The sequence below is a fragment of the Equus caballus genome, chromosome 29 (genome assembly GCF_041296265.1).
Source record: "Equus caballus isolate H_3958 breed thoroughbred chromosome 29, TB-T2T, whole genome shotgun sequence".
In the NCBI taxonomy this organism is placed as follows: domain Eukaryota; kingdom Metazoa; phylum Chordata; class Mammalia; order Perissodactyla; family Equidae; genus Equus; species Equus caballus.
This window is the reverse complement of record NC_091712.1, coordinates 22,483,282-22,492,263: the sequence shown is the minus strand read 5'-3', so window position 1 is coordinate 22,492,263 and position 8,982 is coordinate 22,483,282.

The following is an 8,982-nucleotide window of genomic DNA, read 5'->3' as shown; positions in this document are numbered from 1 at the left end:
ATTGGGAGCTTTAGATTCACCTGGTGATTTTTCTAGTCTATTGGGCAAGTACTGTGCGTCCTCAAATACCAAGGGCCCTAGGAGGGAAGGAAGATACCACAACCAGGTGATACATGCGGAGATGAACATCTCTCAATTTGTGATGAAATCAAATTATCAGGCTCTCCCATGGGTTATCATGGTATGTATTGTTATGGAGATGAGAGGTAAAGGAACTTAGAGGGGATTTTGAAAATTTTGCAATGGGAGCAGAGGTTTTAATCTATATAAATCTTTGTCAAATCCCTAAGTTGGGCTGAGCTTACTTAATACCATTGCCCACTACAAAGATGTCAGAGGGCAACATGAGGTCACCAAAGCTTCCCAGATTAGGGGAGGTAACCCAGAAATGTTAATAAAATATATAGTGCACCTTAATTGCCGAAGATTTCCATGATCTCCTCATCAAGTATAGCAACCAGATTTTAACACACAGCATATGTTGATTAATGGTTCTAGAGTTCTCTGGAAGTTGACCACTGTGCTCTGTTCTTGGCTCTTTAGTGTTTAATTGATGACCTGGATGAAGGCATATATTACTTGTTGATCAAGCTAGTAGCCCAAAATTTGAAATTAACTTTCTAACAATTAATTTTGTGCAAAGATGGTGCAGCCCCAGGAGAGAATCCATTCCCACTACTTGAGGCAGTAAAATAGAGACTGGATGAAGCTTGGCAGAGATACAGCCAAGGGGATTTAATACATTTATGAGGCTATGAGGCTAAATAATCTAAAATTTCTTTCTATTTTATGGTTTAATTATTCTAAAATAAAGGTCTGTGAAAATATCTGAAATGCATACCACTTACTAATGGTTACAAAAAGAAATGTTTGTTTCTTTTTTTATTACCCTCTCTTGGTTTTGCCTGTCCAAGGTGACACAAGCCATATGTGTTCAATATGCTCAAGACTTGGATGAATAACTCAGAGGAGACCAGCAGACACTGGGGAGTCTCTAGGTTACAAAGGTGAGAGTGAGTCACAAATGGATGTAAAAATTATATTTGCAAGACAGCGTTTGGATGAGAAAAATATCCCAGAGGAAAAATGATCTGTTTATTCTATAATAACCTAGTGTAGATGACACATTACTTAAGGGCAGAAACTGGGCCTAAACTATGCTTCCATTTTAAATCAAAGAACTCATGATGAGATGTTTTGTGATCATTTTTTAAATGGAAGTCTCCAGGGTGCTTTCAAACAAATGTGTAGCAAGAGGAACTCTCTCCCTATAAAAGGGACTCTATCCCTTTTGAAAAGGAACCCAAGGGAGCACAGTTCCATGGAGGCTGGGAAGCATGCATCTTTGTCAGTTCTCAAATAGTCAAAATCCCTCCTGCCAGGATCAGTCTCAACCACTAGGAAATTCTTTAACCTAAGCAATATCCTCCTCATTTTCCTAGACATCCTCCCCATTTTCCTAAACATCCAGGTCTTGAGTCAAAATAATGCAAACAAACAAAAATAGAAAACAGTGTCTCTATAATTTAGGACCTCACCAAGTTAGTGACAGAGAAATGTATGTAAATCATAGGTTGGCACATGTTACAGCGAGAGTGGTGGACAAGAAGTCAGAAGAATTAGACTCCTTCCCAGTTCCAAGCTTCCATAGCTGTGGATCCTCATCTGAGTCTCACATTCTCCATGAATCCCCATTTTGGAGGGAAGGATTCTTGGAAATGGGATATTTGAGCTAAAGCCAAAATTATGAGAAGAATTCAGCCTTATGAAGAAGTTTTCAGGCAGACACATCAGCAGGTGCAGAGGTCCACAGGGAAGGCTGTTTGGGGCTGTGCTTGAGGAACGTAAAGAAGGCTAGTGTGGCTGGGAGAGAGAGGGAGAGAGAGAGCTGTATGGGTTGGAGAGGTTGGAAGGTTCCAGATCATGGAGGGCCTTTGTGCCATAGTAGGACATTTAGGTTTTTATAAGCACTCTGGAAAACAATAAAGGATTTTAATCAAGGCAGAGACATGTCATGAGTTATGAGGTTTAAAGCTTACTCAAGCTGTTCTACGGAGAATGGGTTGCAATAGCATCAGGAGTAGTATAAGTAGGAAGACCAGCTTGATGGCAACTTAAGCCGTGCAAGCAAGAATGATAGAAGTTTCAACTAGAAGGCTAGAAGGGAGAAGAGGAAAAGTGAGATATAGTTAAAAGGTAGAACTGACAAGACTTGCAGCTGTTCACTGAGATGTTCTTGTATGGATAATCCCATGAAGTATAAGTAGGTTTAAGAGAGTCTGAATATCTGTGCAAACGCAAGGCATTACTATTAGCATAACAACACAGACAAAAATGTGCAGTTCAGGCTATAAAAGGCTACTCTTGGTAAACATGCTTGCTAAATTTATTCCTGAACATAAAAAGGAAAGAATCACATATACACATTTACCCACCAAGCGACGGAAATGTTCTGATGGGTTCTTTTAGTAGGGAGGCCAAAAAATCAACAATAATTACTGCTCCAAGTACTTCCTACTATAACTCTCTCACCATGGACAGGCTAAAGATGCTCCTTTTGAGACAGAAGTGTCCTTGTATACCTGGGCAACAGCTTGAAATCACCAGTTCCATGCTGATCCCATGACTGGTTCCATGACTGGTTTCCAAGAGGGGCATTCCCACCCCCTACCCAGGGAGGCATCTAGGACATCCTTGACAGCCTTCCTATTTTTACAGGGTATTGGGACTTGCAAAAGATGCATCCTTAAAGCCAAAACAGCCATGGAATTTTGGAAGCCCCAAATCAAACCATTCATGTGATATAGTATAGAAAAATGAAGTGGTTTATTATTAAAATTTTTCGTCTTTGACTACAAGGATGAGCCTTTTTTAGACACAGCCAAAATCACTGCTCCATAAAAAGATTAGGGCTACCCTGATTCTGGAAGATGCTATATAAAACTCAGTTCTATTTCCAAGGCTGCTATAGAACCAAAATAATTCATCAGCAGTCTGTACATTCATTTACACATACATACTGTACCTTCTTTAACCAAAAATATTCACACAACAGATTGAATTCAGTATGCTTTCCCTGAAGATGTTATTCTGAAAAACAGAAGGGCTATTACCTAAAATAAAAAAGATACGAACGTTAATTGCACAGAAATTCCGTTGCCTCTGCACTATCTCCACTGATGATTCTCTCAACCTCTCCAAATAAGTTTCTTAGTTTAATTAGAAAGCATGTGGCCAAATCCTTATATTTTGGGCAGGTTGCATTCACAAGTCAGAAATTAACAACTGTGGCCTAGAGAAAGTGTCTTTAGGATATTTCCAGTGCACTTGGGATCAGTGTTTGCTTTCTAGCTATTGCAAAGCAGAAAATAGATACCAGTAATAAGGGGGCAATGCAGAATCCCTTTGAAATTGCCCAGGTGAATTTTTTCTGTTAAATAAAGAAAAATTATTTTAAATGATGTTACTCCAAGTTAGTGAGGATATTATCAATTACTAACAGCATTATTCATTGTTATTGTCCTTTTTGAGAAGAATTAAGCAATATGAATCAAAAGCAATAAAAAGAGTCGTACTTTTTACATAACTTTATCCTCAACTTATGAAATTGTAGCCTAATGAAATATTCCAAAATATGGGAAAAATATGTACAAAGAATTATTTCAGATCATTATTCATAATAAAAAAATTGGAAAAAAACTATATATTGAACAATATGAAAATGATTAAATTATGGAGCATTCACTTGTACTGTAAAACCTTTCAAAAATTAGGCTTATAAATACTACCTAACAGCATGAGTAATGCTTATGATATGATATTAAATAATAAATCAAGCTTTGTAATTGCTTCACTTCAGTAAAATATACAAAGGAAATGGCCATACTGATATTGCCAACTATCTAAACTGGATTGGGGTTTTTAGTCAAACAGATAGTGGCAGATTATCTGCATCGACTTTGACTTCTCCAAGATCCTGGTGTGTCTTACATAAAGGCATTATTAGTCAGGATTCAATCAGGAAAGCAGAACCACCAGGACTGATTGAATAATGGATTTATTACAGAGATTAGATTTTATGGAATTATGGTTGCTGGTGGAAGAGGCTATGCAAGTCTCCATATTTTCCTATCTGATGTTGACCTGAAGTCATATAATAGCCATGCCAGCAATTGGGGGGAAAAGCTGAGCAGATGAGAGCCAGGAGAAACTAGAACACTGAAGGATACATGAATGCCAGAGGACAAAGTGCACCCAAGTCCCTTGGATTGGGGTTTCTGACACTTACAATCTCAAGTGTTGTAACTGGTAAAAGTAAGTCACTCTTGGCATGGGGATAAGTCTGAATTTTTGTACATACCCAACCCTGACCCATCTAGCATCAAAATTCATGGAACTGAATGGCTGACAACCCACCCCACAGACCAGCAGGGAGGATCTGTGGTAAGCCTGGGAGGACCAAAGGAGTTAAAGAAACTGAGGGGCCATCGGGGAGAAAGCAAGAAAAGTCACATCAAAGAGTGGAAGTTTAGTTACCCTGAGCGTCTAGAAGGAAGATTCTTCATGTCCATCAAGGAAACCAGAATCAGCTGAATGGAGTTGTTAAAAGATAAATTGAGGCATATTAAAAATTTTGAGTTAATTTGAGCATTTATAGATTCGAATCACACAACGCCAAACTGGAAGTGGTTAGGAGCCCTCCACCGACAGGAGCCAGGGGGAGGACTTACATAGAGCAAGTGCAGAAGCAAAGAAAGGAAATTATTTGATTGTCTGTAGCTTAAAGCCTAGTTGGCTGTGTGTAATTGGTGGTCCTTACCTTTTGATTTTGTAACTTTGAGACATTTACAGGCTTAGATTTTGGTTTGCTTACATAGGCCACCATGGCATTAGAGCCACATCAGTCTAGCGGCCTCCTTGTTTCATTCATTTAACAGAGTGTAGATGCCACTGTCCAATCTCCACATTCTGTGCCATCTGCGTGAGTTATAAAGTAGAATGGAAACTTGACCCAGGTGAAAGGCTGCTTTCTGTGTTCTTCCCGACTCCATCTGTGTTTTGAGCCCACTAATGAAAGCATGGTACTGGAGTGACCCATTGTGAAGACATCTAAGGCTAAGTGCTAACTATTAGGAGAGGTACCCACTACAGTGCCCACGGCTCTCCTTTACAATTGTATGAAAATCCCTTGAAATAGAAACCAAGAAAAGCAAGACTGTATGTCTATAATGTTTTCATACGTAGCTGAATAAGGTCAATAATCAGTTCTTTTTGGACATCATGCTTGATTTCACATGACTGATATTTTTCTCTCTCAAGCTCACCAGTTAATAACTGTGACCTGTTGCTATACCTTGAAAGTGATCTTGTAATTATTTCCCTCTGAAATGGACTTCTTCCCATTCCACTGCCCTCCCCAGTGCAGCCTTTTCCCAGGCTCTTAATAGAATGTTCTGCTGCAAATATGCCATTGTTGGGAGAGGGAAGTTTCAGCCTCAGCACTCTTTGTCTCTGAATCCCTGGCTTACGTCTGTCCAGCCTTCTGAGAAGTAAGCGTGATTTGTGAGGAAAAGTCACTCTGGGACTCACATAGATTCACAACTTATCTCTACAGTTTTCATGTTATCTTGTTATCCTGATGTTGCCTTGAGGCTCTTGAAAACAACACTTAAAAAGATTCACATTTCTCACATCTAATGGAAGTTTGTTATTCCTTTTTTTATATCCTACCTTGTTAGAAAAAGGATTCATGGAAACTTGCTATAATATAACAGATTTAAATAAAGAAAGAAATGAGTGAATCTGGATAAGGAGAAAACAATGGTAGAAAAATAAGGTGCTGCTGGGATAAGGATAGAACCCACAATGCATTTTTAACATCCTAAGGAACTGAGCTGCACATTTGATCCATAGCTCCCCAGCTTCCATAGCAAACATGGACAAATGATTATTATCGCCAACATTATTCTCTACAGTCGCTCTGGGGAGGTTTTTAAAAGTGTCCGTTGACAGATGAATGGATAAAGAAAATATGGTATAGACACGCAATGGAATATTACTCAGCCTTTAAAAAGAAGGAAATCCTGCCATTTGCAACAACATGGATGAACCTGGAGGACATTCCGCTAAGTGAAATAAACCAGTCACAGAAGGTCAAATACTGCATGATTCCATTTATATGGAGTATATGAAATAGTCAAACTCACAAAAGTGGAGAATACGATAGTGGTTGCCAGGGGTTGAGGGAGGGAGAAACAGTCAGTTGTTGTTTCAATGGGTACAAAGCTTCAGTTATGCTACACGACTAAGTCCTAGAGATCTTCTGTACAGCATAGGACTTATAGTTAACAATACAGGATTGTGCACTTCAAAATCGGTTAAGAGAGTAGATCTCATGTTAAGGGTTCTTACCACACATACACACAAAAAGACCACAGGAAACTTTGGGAGTTGGATATTTCTATTATCTTCATTGTGGTATCACAAGTGTTTGCATTATCTCCAAACTCATCAGATTGTACATATTAAATATGTGCAGCTCTTTGTGTATAAATTATACAGCAATAAAGCTATTAAAAAACAAATAAACATATCCACATTTTACCCATTTTTTTCTAGTATTATCAAACAATAGGTTTGCTGAAGAGAAATACATAATCAGAACAAAACATGGTCTTGGATTGTTAAAAGGGTGCTGAATGTAGCATATAGCATGTAGAAGATCCACGTAATCTATGTTCATTTCTGTCAAAGTTTTCCATTTTAAGCTTGATAATTTGTTAAAAAGAAAAAAATAATAAATAGGGACTTTGTGAGATAAAGTTGTCTTTCCATGTTTGATCCCTCATAGACTTTTCTCTTTGAAGATGGCTTAAGGAAAATTTTCTTTGTAAATCAGTGTGGTCAACAGCACTGATCAATGTGCACACACTGCCAGGCCTCCTCAAGGGACTTCAGGACCTTAGCTCCAGTAGCTTGTGTGGCAATGTAGGACCAGAAATAAAGTTACTGGGGTTCAGGGTAGATAATGTCTCTGCGTCATATATTTCCACAGAAATCAGTGCCCTTCAAAATATGGGAAGAGTGAGTTAAGTTTATTTGCAGGAGTGTCATCAGGGGATATTATGCAGTTTTTACACTGATTCATCAGCTCACAGTGAAATAAGCTTGCATGAGAGCACCCAAGAGCCACTCAACATTCATTAGACATGTCTTCACAGCCTAATTTTCTTTAAGGTAAAGTGAGACTTTAGTATAATAAGGTTGCAGTGGTTAATAACTCGGCTGCAATTCCACGTACACTAGTCTGCATGAGAGGAGAGCCTAGCTGGTTGCCCCTAAGTTGGAGACTTTTTTTACTATCTGTTTGCTTTGCTTCACACCTTTGTGAAGGTATAACTGATGTAAACTGTCCATATTCAAAGTGTACTATCTGACGAGTTTTGACATAATAAACTCCCATGCAACCATCACCACAGTTAAGTTAATGAAACTTTTAATCACCCTTAAAAATTTCACTCACCTCTTTCTACTCTATCTTTCATTGAAACCAGTAAACAGTTAGCCATTGATGATTAAGTGGCTAGTAACTAATGTAGCTGCCCCTGATGCAGGAAGGGTTAATAATCCCTGGAAAAGTCTTGCCAACAAACTGTGACCCAGAGGTGAGAAGGCCAGTCAGCCAATGACGGGTAAGACCTCCAGGGCAGGGCAGCCTAAGACAGGTGTGGTCACCCGGGGGCACAGATGGAGAAACGATATCGATATCGGGAGGAGGAGACCTTGCCTGCTCCGAGATAAAAATATATGAGCACAGCAATAACATGATAATATCAAAACAGCGGCCAAGGGAGGGCTTCTTGAGAAATCATTAAGAATTCTTGGCATTCGCTAATTACTTCATCCAGAACACCTGTGTATGTTTAACAGCTGTAAGCTATGCATATATTGAAACGTTGGTTATCATAAACTCAGAGTGGCCATCAGCCCTCTCTGCATCTATCCTGATGTGTACATTGGATTGCGACACCGACATAACTAAAGGGGTTTTTTTTGCAGTTACTAATTATAGCTTTTGGTTGTTCACCAGGCCATTGTTAACTTTGCTGACTAGGCAATATACTATCCGACTCCCCTTAGGTTCCTATAGATGACATCTCCCAGCACCTGGGTCACCATGGTAACAAATGTTCTAGCTGTTTTTCAGCAACTAGGACCCCTTGTCCAGTTAAAGCTGGTTGAGACCACCAACCTATCAACTGGACCTTCACAAATGCTTGACAAGTGACCTTTTTGATGTCAAGGAGCTAAAACTCCACCCTCAGATCATGAGGTCACTGCCATTTTGTGAACATGTGTCCTGTGAAGAGGCATGAAGTCTGACTATGCTTGCACAGATCATCAATTACCACACTTCTCCTCACCTCCAATCTTCTATCTCCATGTTTCAGATCACCTTGCCCCCTACCAAAAAATATCCCTGAGCTCCCATTTTCAAGGAGGCAGGTTTGAGACTCATTCTCTCGCTTCCTCACTTGGCTGCCTTGTGATTAAAACCCTCTCTCTGTTGCAATCTCGTCATCTTCGTATTTGGCTTTTTGGGTGATGGGCAAAAATGACCCAGGTTTGGTAACATCTTTATCTTTGTTGTTTATTGGCCTGTTTCCACTGTATAGCAAACCATTTACTTTTTAGAATTAAGTTCACTGTGATATGAAATGTATCATTTGCTCCTTTAAACCACAATTGATGATTCTGTCACTTCTATAAGTATCACAAAAGAGATTTCCTCTAGTGCAGAAAACTTGGGCCCCACAAGTGAATTCAGCTCTTCAGGTGTTTAAGGGAGGCTATGATGACAGGAAAGCTGGCCGGTCACTCAGTCAGGACAGGGATGGAACATTCAAAATGGAAGGGAGGGGAGAGGCTGTAGGGAGATGGAATCACTTCAGTATGAGGAAACAGCATGAGGAAAAAAACCCC